We start from the raw sequence: 14,176 nt of genomic DNA, 5'->3' as shown, positions 1-14,176 counted from the left end.
TATATTTTTACATTTTATTTTATATTTTAAAGCATAATGGCCATCATCAGTTGTTGCACCATAATTTATGTATAAATGCATGCATGACCACTGAATACCATTAAGCTGTTTGAACATTTACCTGAATGTATTTTGATCAGAGGTTCTCCACCCTTTGAAGGCCCCCACTGTCAGAGAAAGCATTCAAACACCTACAATGTAGGGTACTTTATTATTATAATATATTTCCTCTATTTCTGCTGTAATAATAACAAAGCCTGTTTTCAAGTTTTAATGAAAGAAACTACTATCGACAATAGATTAAAACTATTAATCATTGTAATTTGTACTAAAGAACATCTAGAACGGTATATTCTTTAAAGGAAGTGTTGCTGAAGGGTGTATTAATTTTAGCATTTTCTGTAAGTTTTATAATGTAATAAATATTTAAATCATAATAATCTTCCTATCTAAATCATTTTAAAGATATTGAGGCCCCTGGAAGTGTGCCGAGGTCCCTTACTGAGTCCTCAACCCCGGTTGAGAACCACAGTTTTAGATGCAGCTTCTATTCCACCTTTTCAATGTCTGTCTAGAGTCTTCCCTTGCAGGAACTCATGCTGCTAGGCATCTTCCAGAGAAATACTGTTCGGACCCTCTCACGGTAATATCATACTGACTATTATAGAAGCTTCCTTCCACAAATGGTTTCAGTCTATCATTAAATCGAAATCAGCAGGCATGCAGTAATTGGACATAAGGCTGTATTTTGCATGCTTTAGCAATTTAAACAAGCAGTTATTTCATAAGATCCTGTTGATATTATGACTTAATTTGAACGTCAGCATTCTCCTGTCCGTCATTTTAGTTAGGCGTACATTTGATTTTCCTAAATCGGTATGCATCATCTAGGGTCACTCACGCATTATAAGCTTGGAAAGACATATCGCTTGTGTAATGGAGCAACAAATTCATACCATTATCCAACAGGGTCTGAGGCTGTATCGCATGATCGCACCTACTGTTAAGTATAAGATATGAAATAGAAGAACATTCCCTCTGTGGCTTACACTTCTTAATTCATAATCAGTGGTGTCCAATCATAATTCACTGCAAGCAGTGCAAATGTGCTGTCTAGGTGCCACAACTTTGGCATCTTAGGTCCAAGCAACAAAACCTAACAACACTGCAAGCATATATGCTGTCCAGGTGCCGCAATTGCAGCATTTACAAAAAAACTTCACTTATTTACTTCTCCTATACTTTAATAAGGATCCCGTATTGCCTAATCCAAATTAACACAGTTCTGTCCTCTCTAAACATGTCTCTGGACTTGAGACCAGAACTCCTTTTATGACCCGGTCTTCCTAACTGTTGACGGATAACCTATGAGGAGTCATGGTTCGCCTGCAGTGAAGCAAATATGTCTACTCAAGGGACTCTGTATACAGAAGGCACTTTGTATGCAGAAGCATACACTAGCACTCTTCAAAGCTGGAACAAGATCACTTCAGCATACAGGGTTACCTTGTTGGCTATATAATAGAATGGAATGTTGGTTTTCAGCAGCACGTGTTTCAGTTCAATTTATTTTGAATACTCAAGCTATGAATTCTGGATTCAGCTGATCATACAATTGCTCAGGTGGTTGCAGGGGTATGCTGTCAGCTGTGCTGTGCTAGTCATCACCTAAACTGGCTAGGGTGTGCTGTCAGCTTGTGCCATGCTAGTCTTGTTTAACTTGGCTCAAGCCAAGGGAGAAAAAACAAACTGCAAGCAGGACAAATATGCTGTCCAGGTGCCACTACTGCAACATCGATAGGTCGACACTGCAACAGCGCAAATGTGCTGTCCAGGTGCCGCAACTGTGGCGTCTATAAAAAAAAAACTAATAACTAGATAAACTAGACAAACCCCAGTGGGAACACATTTTTAACACATGCTAGGGATACACTGCTAGCTAGAGGCAACTGAAATCCACCTCACTGCAGCCCATATGTCTTGCGGTCAGATCTGCCCGTTGGAGGGATGGATCAACTTATTTGCTGGTCTTGTCTATTTATTTTCTTTTAATGTGGTTTAGGGGATTTTATGTTTGTTCAGTAGAAGCAGCATGCCTCTCAGTCAGCAGCAGTGCACAGGATCCGTGCAACATCAGCAACATATTTACTAATATCAAGTAGCAGCAGCAGCAGCTGCATGCGTGGAGCAGATCTACTCCACCAAGACCAAGCCCATACCATGTCATATATAAATATATATAATAAAAAATATTGTTATACTACACCGAGAGCTGTCTTAACTGAAATAAAAAATTAAGTTCAGTTAGGAAACTCTATGGCGCAGGCTGATAGGTCACCCCAGCACACCTTGCTACGTTAACAGAATCAGAACCCCTTTTTTCCTCATCAAATTATATATTACCCGCTTACGCACTGTAGTGGCCCGGCTGCAGCAGCATGGTAACACGAAGCATTTCCCCCTCCACCTCCCAGCATCATTTGTCTAGATCTGCTCTATGGGGGGATTTTATGTTTGTTCAGTAGAAGCAGCACGCTTCACTGTCAGCAGCAGCACACAGGTTCCGTGCAACAGCAGCAGCATATTTACTCAAGTCAAGTAGCAGCAGCAGCAGCAGCCAAGACCAAGCCCATACCATGTTATATACAATATATAGAGATTAAAAATAATATGTTATAGTATTCTGAGACTATTCTTGTCCTAAGTGAAATATTTTTAACAGCATTTATTAAGCTTTGCTAATGCTAGTTAATAAAAAAAAAATTGTTCATTGTTGGTTCATGTTAGTTTATAGTGCATTAACTATGTTGTTACCATATACAACTTTTGATTTTAAAAATTTATTACTATAAATTGAAATTAAAATTAACCAAGATTAATAAATAATGTTAAGGTATTGTTCATTGGTAGTTCATGTAAACTATATTGTTAAATAATATAAAAAAATGCTACCTTATTGTAAAGTGTTATCAGATACTCTTCTTTTGTTTCAAGCACTACTATTTAGCGGCACTGCAAAAACACTACATGAAACCAGTAGTGTAGTCTAGGGCATATACACGCATACTACGTATGCCCACCTATGTTTCTTAGGATTTTGCGTATGCCCACCTAAAATAAGTGATGATACATATGGCCGCCAGTACAACGAGTAGGCTTTTGACTAGGAACTTTTTCAAACTAATAACACGATGCCACAGCACCTTTGTTTGAATTGTGTTTTTATTATTATTGTTATTATTATTTTAAAAAGTGTACTGAGATTCTCTCTAAACATGCAAGGAGCAGTGAGAGGTGGGAGGGCAATGATGGTACAGGCAAGAAAGACAGTCTGACTAAGCTGATCCACCAATCAGAGCGTTCATTTAAGATGCAGTTGGATAACCGATTATATTTATAAGACCTATAAATTTAAATACATATTTAACATCAAGTTACCATACCATGGTTCTTAGTTTTTCTGTACATCATGCCAGCAAGAAATTGAGGGGAATGGTAGAAGAGAGGGCGAGGACTCGTAGAAAGTGAGAAGAATGGGCTTTTAATAGTAAAACATTTTTTTTTTTAAACTACCCCGAAGGTGAAACACAAAGGTCCAGGGCAGAACACTGCAGAACAGACTAGGTTTGATGCTCTGAGCTGGAACAGACATGGGAGAACCTAACAGGGTGATAAACCACAACAAACTGGCACAAGACAAAAAACACCACGGAGTTAAATAGGAAAGAAAACGAGGAGGGTAGTAATAAGGAAAGCAGGTGAAGCAAATAAACTAATAATGAGGTAACAAGCAGGCGGAGTCCGCACAAGAGGCAGGAGAGCACATGGCATACAACTTAACAAGAACCATGTGCTCACAATAAACATGACAGAAACAGCGTATGGCAATGAAGCCGTCATTGGGTATGTGCTCAAACAAAAAGACAAGACCAAACAAGAACATGGCAAGTGACCCAAAACCAAACACGAAGCTGTGCTCTCGCAAAGACAAGATATGGAGCATGAATGTCCGAATCCCTACTCAGAAACAAGACTGAACCAAAATGAAGAGTCAGGATCCAGACACCATGCTCTGAACATGAAACACAGACTTGACATGGCAAGAAAATCAACCAAAGTTGTGTGCTCACACAGAGACATAGAACATACATGTCAGGATCCTGTCACCACAATAAACCTGTCTGACAAAGGTGACAGCATCGTTATATTACACACCCTCAAAAGGGACAAAACAAATTAAGACTAGAGATTAAGAAATTAAGGCTGGAAACACTGAAGAATGAGCCAGGAAAATTATTCCTCCTCCTCTGTCTCTTAGAATGGATCATCAGAGGGCTGGGGATCTGGCTGACCAAGGGTGGGAGAATGGGGAAAGTTCACATGGGGGAGCTCTTCCTGGAGTGGAAGTTCTGGCTCCTCAAGATAGAAAATGTGGTAAACTAAATCTTAGAAGCCCAGATTCCCCAGCTTTTCAATCTGCCGCTGACTTAGAGGCTGAAAGAGGCAGATGTTAAAAACCTCTTTCAAATCAGTCTCATTATAGTCCAGCTTGTCCGTTGCGATCAGAAATTCACAGGCAAAGTCCCTCATGTCAGCATCCCCCTAACAGACCTTGCGGAGGTGGACAAGCCAGACCATAAGATAGCAGATGGAGTAAGCGCAAGTAGGAGGAAAAAAGAAGATGCCCATCTTCTGCTGAGTCTTCTGTTGGGCAGTTCTGAAAAAAGGGCAAGGACTCGTAGAAAGTGAGAAGGATCAGCTTTATTTAATCCTCAAAAAATAAACAAAACAAACAAAAACTACCCTGAAAGGGAAAACTCAAAGGTCCAGGGAAGAACACTATAGAACAGATTGGGTTTGATGCTCTGGAATGGAACAGGCATGACAGGGCAAGACAGGAGCAAACACAGGTGACCCTAACAGGGTTATAAACCACAATCAACAGGCACAAGACAAAAACACAATGGGGTTAAATAGGTATGCAAATGAGGAGGGTAATAGTAAAGCAGGTGAAGCAAATTAACAAATAATTAGGTAAAAAGGGGGCAGGGCCAGGGCGAAAGACAGGAGAGCACATAGCAAACAACTTAACAAGAGCCATGTGCTCACAAAAACACAACAGACCAGACAGAAAGAGCACATGGCAAAGAAGCCATCATCAGCTATGTGCTCAAACACAAAGACCAGAAAAGAGTGCACTCATGGCAAGAGACCAAAACAGAACACGATGCCATCCGCTCACAAAGACAAGACATGGAGCATGAGTGTCCGGGTCCCGGCTCAGAAACAAGACCAATCCAGACACCATGATCTGAACATGAAACACAGGCTAGACAGAAGAGCACAAGGCAAGGAAAACAAACAAAGTGCGCTTACACAGAGACATAGAACATAGGTGTCAGGATCCTGTCACCACAATAAACCTGACTGACAACGGTGACAGGATCCTGACAGAAACTTACCCTGATTTAAAATACATTTTGTAAATTCATGTGGGACTATAATTACACCGCTGATTCTTTTAGTGAAAACCTTAAATTCATCATATCCATAATACTTAAGGCTTAATATGACTATGTGTTATTAAAGATACACTTTATGACTTTTGTTGTAATTAGTAGTACATATATTTTATGCTAATCAGATAACCAGATTGTTTCCCATTTGTCTGGCAAACAGTATCATTCACAGATATGTTGACAGGCACCAACAGGCATCAAATTTTCTTTGAACTCTGCTGGAAGATCTGATATAGAATGAATGACCCTATTGTGGAACTGAACTAATGGCTTGTATAGGAACATTTCTTCTGAAAGGCTCTAAAAACATCATCCCTAGAGTGTAGAGATGAGGCGTTTTCTTTTCCATGTTTTTTTTTTTTTAACTGAGCACTCACAACGCCATTGTTGCAGCAATGTTGAGCCTTTCCAAGAACCCAAGAATGAATATTCTGAAACCCAATGCAGAGGCACAGTGTCATTTGATGGTTTTCAGACAGCACAAGCCTCCCTGTTGTACATTAAAGAGAAAAGTTCAGATTCTAAGCTTCACTTAGCTAGACATGAAAATGCACCTCTACCCAGTGCACTTGGCTTTGGCAAACCTCTATTAATATTTCAGTATGCTACTTAGAAAGGGGAAATAAATGCATAGAGGTAGCAAAGTCTTTTCAAAGCCAATGTCTTGAAAACTATTTGAATACTAAGACTAATTCAAAGATAAATCAATCCTTTTTATTCATTAACGTGATATTTCTCCCAAAAATGCACATTCTGTCATCATTCACACACCCTTAACCACCCTGAGCATCTGTCTCACTCTCTCACCACCCTCAGCCCAGACCTTGTGTCTTGTATCTTCTCTAAATCAACCCTGCTCAACAGCAGCCCCTTTACACATTCATTTTGTCCTCCAAACTCAACCATTCTCTTCTAAACAGCTCACTTAACCCATCTGGGCCTGCAACTGTAGTGTCTCAGCCCAATAACTGAGCACTCTATTATGCCCTGGAGCCTGAATTCCCGACCTCCCCGACTGTTCCCTTTATGTTGGAGCACTAAACCTCTGCTGGCCTCGACTGCTGCTGCCGTCCCAGGGGAATCCCAGCAGACAAAAGCTGATTAGACATGAATCAGACAGCTGAGGGAGGCTGAGTGAGGTAAAGGTGTATACTGGAGACATCAGGACTGGCCTGGATCTTTCCTTTACACTTCAGAGACTACATACTTGACAGAGAGGTCAATTTTATTCATATTAACAGTACACACCCTTGCTTCTAACTGCCATTTGCACATATCTGTACATAGCATAAAGACTGTAAATATGTGCAGCAACTCTTTTGTACTGTATATATTTTTTGTCTGTCTTTCTTACATATGTTTCTGTGTCTAGTTGTTGTATGTATACTGTTGTATGTACAGTATCTAGTTGTCCTGTGTGTATACTGGAAGTGTACTGGAAGATATTTCCTTGTGTTTTAACATACGTGGTAATAAGGCTCTTACTGATTCAGATTTAATTTGGGTTATAATCAGCTACAGTATTTTGGCTCAAATAATGCTGCGACATTGATAGAGAGGCCAAATCACCATAACACAACAACAATGTGCAAAACAACATATTTTCATAATTGACTATTTGGTACCTTGCCTGAACAACCAATCGATAGACTTCAAATATTTTCTTCGACAAATCAATAAGGTTTAGAACCAGTAGTATTAAGGAAACCATGTATATCCATGCTGATAACCACCATACACAGTGAATGGATGCATTTCTTAGGGGGCGTTCACATAGGGTGCATTCTTGTATTTACAAATAGCTGGAAAGTGCGCAATGGAATGGAACAGAATGTAAGGGTCTTGATACACATTTTTAAAGATTAAAGACACACCATCATAAAAATGCAACTCTCATGGTGCAAGACAATGAAAAAAACAGAGCAGAACATGATGCAATGGTCAAAGACATTCCCCTGCATGTGTAAATAAACTAACAATTACTTAATAAATAAATTAGTACAGACTGCGCAGTCATTCAATAGGGTAATTAACAGATATGCAACAACCTATTAGCGTCTTAATTATTTGTTAAAGGCGTTTTTCCTTAAGTATTCTTTTAATGCCTGCTGTGGAACATCTTTCCTTCCCTACCAAAACAAATAACAAACTACAATGTGACACTGAAAAAATGGCTTTGAAGTTTTTGACTGAATTTATATTTATATGATATTATTTTCCCACACTCAGTTTTCAAAAGATCTGATTTCAGTAATAATGAATTTTTTACCAAATGTCTAGTTACTGCATATTGTCTTTGCAGTTGGATCAATTTAAAGACTTAACTTCTCTAAGAAAATTTACCATCCTAACAGTCTAACAGCACATTAAAGCACAGCACACTGTCAACACCCAAAATCCTCTTAGAAAAATTCTAAATTAATCCCCTTTGAAGCACTACCACTAGAAATAACAAGGTCAAAAAATAAAATGATTCTTGATAAACTAGTCAACCTCACTTACAGACTAGTCTGTTGGTGAATGACTAGTCAATCCATCCTGAAACCAACCCTAACTGTGTAACATCTAACTTTTACATAGAACTTTCTGCTCCTTTTTCGTCTTTCTCTCCTTCTCAAGGTGCTGCTTTACTTGCTGTGCTTCTGTCCATCTTAGACTCTATCCAGCTGCTCTATCTTATTCTCTATCTATTTTCTTCTCTGCCTTCCAGGTTTTCTCTCCTTCCATCAACATCTGTCTGGCTCTGTGAATGGAAATCATTTCCGGCATCGCTACTCAAGACTAATGCCTTGAGTAGTTCCCTAAGGTGTCCACAGTGCACATGAATACAGTCATGTCTAAACCCAGATTGCACACAGCATGATACTCCAGTCCAAACGTTAAAAAAACTGCGATATATAATGATATTCTTACTATCCCACATATGCACACACATACATACTCAAAGACCTCTATCACCTCCTATTAGTAGGTTATAAGACCTCTGGTCAGTTGTAAGATGTCTCAAGCTGTATTATGGGCATGAAAAGGTCTGAGGTCAACTGCAACACAAGGCAGATGAAGGTCAGGTGCATGTGTAAGACTTTGACCACTGTGTAATTGCCTTAGACCACTTTATACTATGTCATGGTATAGCTCCCATTTGCTTCACTTCACTGATCAGAGTATAATGCTCATAATACTTCCACTGTGCAGAGCAACAGACCACAAACACGCAGGCCACATTAAAAAAAAGTCCTGAGACAGTTTTGCAACATCAAAAACTTTCACAAAAGATGTTAACATGAACAGGGAGTTCCCTTTAACATTTTCGTGCTTTCTTTCAAGCAGAAAGCATAAAAAATACACTTGTGTAATTTAACTAAAGCAACATGCTGGGCAAAGCTTCACAATAAGATGCACAACTTCACTGGTGTATAGCCTAGGCCAGTGGTTCTTAACTGGTTTTGCCTTGGGACCCAGATTTTACACTGGACATCAAGTGGCGACCCATCATAGTGAAACACATAACCTGTATTTACTGGATAGCATTTTCTTTTATCTTGCACAGTTTTGTTCATGGTTTTCAAGTATGAATGTATTTATCAAGTGACATTATTTTTCTCATCAAAACTTGATGAGAATATTTATTTATATAAGTCCAATATATTTATTATCCAGTTTATTTCCTAATATCAAACATCGTTCTAACAGAACATATATTACAAAGTAGGAAAACTTGTCCACAAGTCTTGGAGGTCCATATTTTAAAGCCTTTAATGTCTTTTGCCTTATATTTAAAGTGCAATGATATACAGTATAAGTACAGGCATAAGATCATAATGGCCCCTCATTACCATGGCTAGGTAAACCTAGCTAGTCTTTCTAATAATTATAATAATAATAATAATAATAATAAATTATAGTGTTCATGAAAAATAGTACAGATTCTACATAATAGAGTATTTAATATGAAACTATAACATTAGTCAAAAGATCACATTTACTGTTACCACTGTAAAATCGTTAAACATGTTTGTATGGGTAATGATGTAATTTAAAAAACAACAACTTTATTTTGGCACATAGCTCAGTGTTACTATGTTCCACCTCACAGCTGTGTATAATGTCAGGGCTGCCTGTTTGAGAGGTTTGACTTCCTTCATAGTGATTTAAACAAGAAAAATGATCACTAGAATTAAAATGGGCATTGATGCGCAGCACCAGAGATACAGTTGATCATAGAGCAGATCATTGGCATGAGTTCCATTACACTCACGCAAAAAACAAGCTTAATCACACCGCGAAAGTATCACATTGCAGATGAGAAGCCTTTTTGTGTGTATAAAACACTGAAATTTCACTTAGAAAATCACTTAGGCCATAGAAAAATGTTCAATGGGACAACAATGGCATGTTCTTTCCCTGCTGTCCGCGACCCGGTCCGAATAGACATGCGTCCCACCAATTGAGAAACACTGGCCTAGGATAAATGGAGTATAATCTCATTGGCGTACAACCTTACTGGCAATGTAACCCTACTTTGACAGTATCACCTCACTGGCCAATAACCTCATTAGTGCATAACCTCACTGGTGAATAACTTCACTGGTTATAAACAGGGCCCAAAATAATAACTCCCGCCATGCACCAAATGCGATTAAATTTTTTTATTTAGTCTGTGAAATTTGCCACTATGGTTGGTGCAATAAAAAATTATTGTCCTCTAGGGGAGTCTGTTGGCATACATGCAGTAAAGTCACAAATGTTTTTGCGGCATTCCCAGAGAAACTCCTGATAGAACAGCAGATACTACAGCTTGAATAGTAATAGTTAGTTTTCCACTGCTCAACGATAGCCTCAGTTGTAAATCTAGAAGCTAAATAAAGACAATATTTAGGATGGTTCAATCCATTGGGAAGAAGAAATGACCACTGTCAGATTTCAAATTAATTTTTAGGTAATTCTCTAATAATGATCACATTAAAATACTGGAACTGAAAGATTTCTGTTAACGGTTCATGAACATGATTTTTTTTCTGGAGATGCACAAAGAAAACAGTATTAAAAGTAGCCTACTACAACAGTGTTACCTGCACTCATATTCAGTGGTGTCATAACCTAGTGTGACAAGTTCTTTGCGAGATCCAACTCAAACTTGCAAGATTATTTCTCAAACACAAATTTGCTTTTCAGCTTAGGATAACATGTACACAGAGAACTCTGCTGCGTGTGTCTCTCTTCCAGTTCACTGGCGTCTGGCTCACTCTTAAAAAAAGTCTCCCACTCTCACTGCAATGACAAACAGCTGTTAGAGACAATCATTGACAGGTGATGATCCTCACCATTCTCATCTTTTAATCTCGCTCTCCATACACAAGCCGGCGCTTGACCACGCCCCTACCACAACACCTCGTTACTGAATATACAGTGCGAAACAAAGCGTGACCAGTGTAGTCTGATTTACAAACAAATGACTTTTTTGAGTGGGTTCTTTTAAGTGAATCAACAACAGAGCGACTCATTTTAGGGAATAAAAAAAGTATGAATCATTTGGAGCAGTGATTTGATGCTTCTGACAGAATTCATTTACTTAAATATCAAGCGCAAGGAAGTTGATCGTGCTTCAAATCATGATCGCTCACAATTTATAGTGAAAAATAAGTTTTTATATATATAAATCATTGTTGAAACAAGATACATTTACTTTGCATTAAGATATTTAGGCTTTTTTATCTAAGTGTATTTTGTCTTATTGGTAGATGTTTGTTTGTTTGTTTTTTCACTTGTTATTAACTTGTTTATGGTCAGATTGAGTGAGAAGAAAATCTGTCAGTGTTGAAGAAGTAATCCAAAGTATTCAGATTATGCTACTGACCTTGAGTAATCTAAAAGAATATGTTACAAATCAAATTTTATAGCATGTATTCTGTAATCCGTTGTGGAATACATTTTGAAAGTAACCCTCCAACCCTGATAGTATGAGCCTCACTGGAACACAGATTTTTTAAATTTATTTAAAGAAATTATTTTTATTAAAAGGAAAAATCGAAATACATTTTTGTGGTAATCAATATTATGACATAAATGCTGTCCATTGCGCTGAACGTGTGTTGAACCCGGAATATTCCTCTAAAAAGAACGCCTTCACGCTTTCACCAAATTTCAACAAATTACCATTAATGCCATTTTAGAGAAATTGTGCCATTACGTCAAGAACTCCGGTTAGAGAAGACGAAGCAGGTGTGTCGTCACTCTATGACATGGTTCAGAGTGACTGAAACTCCTGACTGATTTCAGAGCTCCTTCATTTCTTGTATTTACAAGGAAACGTGTTGAAATTGATCTCCAAATAAAGCACACTGCACAGGGTGACTGTATCAACTCAAACTAATGAAGTTAGACCCAGACGCCATTGAGTTAATTTACCAGATATGCCTTGATTGAATAAAAAAAACTTTCTAGAAAATTATCGATTTTCCCTCATATAGATTCAGAAGGCTTAAGATGCGGATCTAGAGAGAGAGGTTGAGTGAGGAATAAAATACATGTAGGCTACATGTGTGCGGTCTCAATTTAATCTCTTTAAAGACTGCTATAGATTGCTACGAGTCTGCTAAATGTAAATAGGGATTTAACCTTAAAGACATAGATCACATATAATCCCAAAAACATCCCTGTCCAAGAGAAACGCAAAGATCAGCTAATCACACTCAGTTCAATTAATTTACTCTCTCTCTCTCTCTCTCTCTCTCTCTCTCTCTCTCACTCTCTCTCTCTCAGAACATGACAAGATGTTAGATATACTTTTAATCATAATAATACTGTTTACTCACGCTGATTATTTGAGATATTTCATTTCTTCATTTCCCTTAAAACAGCTCGTTGACAGCAACAGTTACGGGCGCGCTCGTTTTCACTCCCGCGCGCGTGTGAAATCATTCATTACTCCCGTCAGGAATTTAACAAACGGTCTCCGTATCACTCAAACCCACCATGTCGGTTAAAGATCCAGAGTCTCTCCGGACAGACTCAAGCAGCGCATCCCGCATCAGTCTCACGGTGTCAGTCTCTCTCTCTCTCTCTCTCTCTCTCTCTCTCTCTCTCTCTCTCTCTCTCTCTCTCTCTCTCTCTCTCTCTCTCTCTTATAAGAGGACAAAGCAGGAGAGTCCCGGTGATATCAGTTCTTGTAGATTGTCCTCACGCGGTTAAAGTCCACGAGCGGCTCAGAATCAGGAGGGTGCTCGTCTGTCCTCTTAAAGTAATGGTGAAAAGTACCGTCACTGCTCGAATGAAAGTGCTGCCCACCTCACACAGCCCTCATGACATTCAACCCTCAATGCCTCCTCCTCCTCCTCCTCTCTCTCTCTCTCTCTCTCTCACTCTCTCTCTCTCTCTCACTCTCTCTCAATTTAATTTCAATTTAAAGTACTTTATTAGCATGCGTGTGTTTGCATACAATATTGCCAAAGCATTAATACACAAAACAATAATAATAATAAATTAATAAATAATAAGAATAAAATAAAACAGTAAAACAGTAACAAATAACACATTATGAACATAAAAAAACTGTATAAAAAATACTCTCTCTCTCTCTCTCTCTCTGTGTGTGTGTGTGTGCGCATGCGTTGAGCGAGTGTGGAGCGTGGATGCGGAGTGTTTGGTTGCTGAGTAAGGTACGAGTGTTTGTAATCTTTTTTTTTCTTCCTTTTTTCTATCTCTGTTTATTGTGGTTTGTAGGCGTTGTGTTTTCGTTTCTTTTTGTTATTGTTTTTTTGGGTAGTATCAGTAAGTAAAGAGTGGTTGTCTAGGGAGGGCTGTTTTTAACTCCCAGTCTGTGTACTGGGAGTATGGCCGCTCCAGGTGCGGAAAGTTTGGAGTTTCTGACAAGACGTCATGGGGTGAAAATTGATACTACCGCAAGTGTAGAGGAGTGTGTTTTAGCGGTAAGTGCAGTTGTTGGGCATGAAAATGTTCTGTCAGCATCGCGGATGAACAGCGCTAATGTTCTGTTCGTCAAGACTATTGATCTGGCGAATCTGTTAGTTGAGAGCGGTGTTGAGATTGGTGGTATTTTTACGTCAGTTCTCCCTCTTTCTACTCCCTCCAAAAGAGTAACACTGTCTAATGTGCCGCCGTTTATAAAAAACGAGGTTCTTGCCGGAATGCTCGTAAGGTACGGGAAAATGGTCTCTCCAATAAAGATGATCCCAATTAGTAGCAAGTCATCTTTATTAAAACATGTGGTGTCTTTCAGAGGTTATGTTTATGTGGTTTTGAAAGAGAACATAGATGAACTTGATCTGACCCTCAATTTCAGTCATGAGGGTTTTAATTATGTGATTTACGCCACAACGAACACAATGAAATGTTTTGGTTGTGGCAAAAATGGACATCTTGTTCGTGCTTGTCCGAGAGGTGTAAACAATCAAAACGAATCTGTTTTAAATGTAACATCTGAAAATGTAGCTGAAGTGCGGAACGACATTGCCGCAATTGATGAAGAGATGCCAGGCCCAAGCAAGGCGCCGGTTATTCCAAAGACTGTGAAGGATAGTTCTGAGCTTCCAACAGGAGAAATTGTTGAAAAAAAAGGAAAAGTTGTAGCTGGAGGGGAAGAAGTCAGAAGTGATGTGAGAACTGAAGAAGAAGTGTGTGACTCAGATGAGTCTGAG

At 38.8% G+C, this 14,176-nt stretch overlaps 1 protein-coding gene across 1 annotated transcript in view; it reads right to left on the bottom strand.

The window, feature by feature from the left end:
• The window catches only part of pcdh15a (protocadherin-related 15a), a 250,136-nt gene extending 237,563 nt beyond the window's left edge, over nt 1-12,573 (bottom strand). The window contains exon 1 of the mRNA XM_052150614.1: nt 12,335-12,573. The gene's annotated coding sequence lies outside the window, so the exon portion shown is untranslated. The remainder of the gene's footprint in view (nt 1-12,334) is intronic.
• Between the last annotated feature and the right edge of the window lie 1,603 nt (nt 12,574-14,176).

The sequence above is a fragment of the Xyrauchen texanus genome, chromosome 20 (assembly GCF_025860055.1).
Source record: "Xyrauchen texanus isolate HMW12.3.18 chromosome 20, RBS_HiC_50CHRs, whole genome shotgun sequence".
In the NCBI taxonomy this organism is placed as follows: domain Eukaryota; kingdom Metazoa; phylum Chordata; class Actinopteri; order Cypriniformes; family Catostomidae; genus Xyrauchen; species Xyrauchen texanus.
Note: the sequence above shows the minus strand (reverse complement) of the source record. Positions and strands in the feature narration are given on the sequence as shown.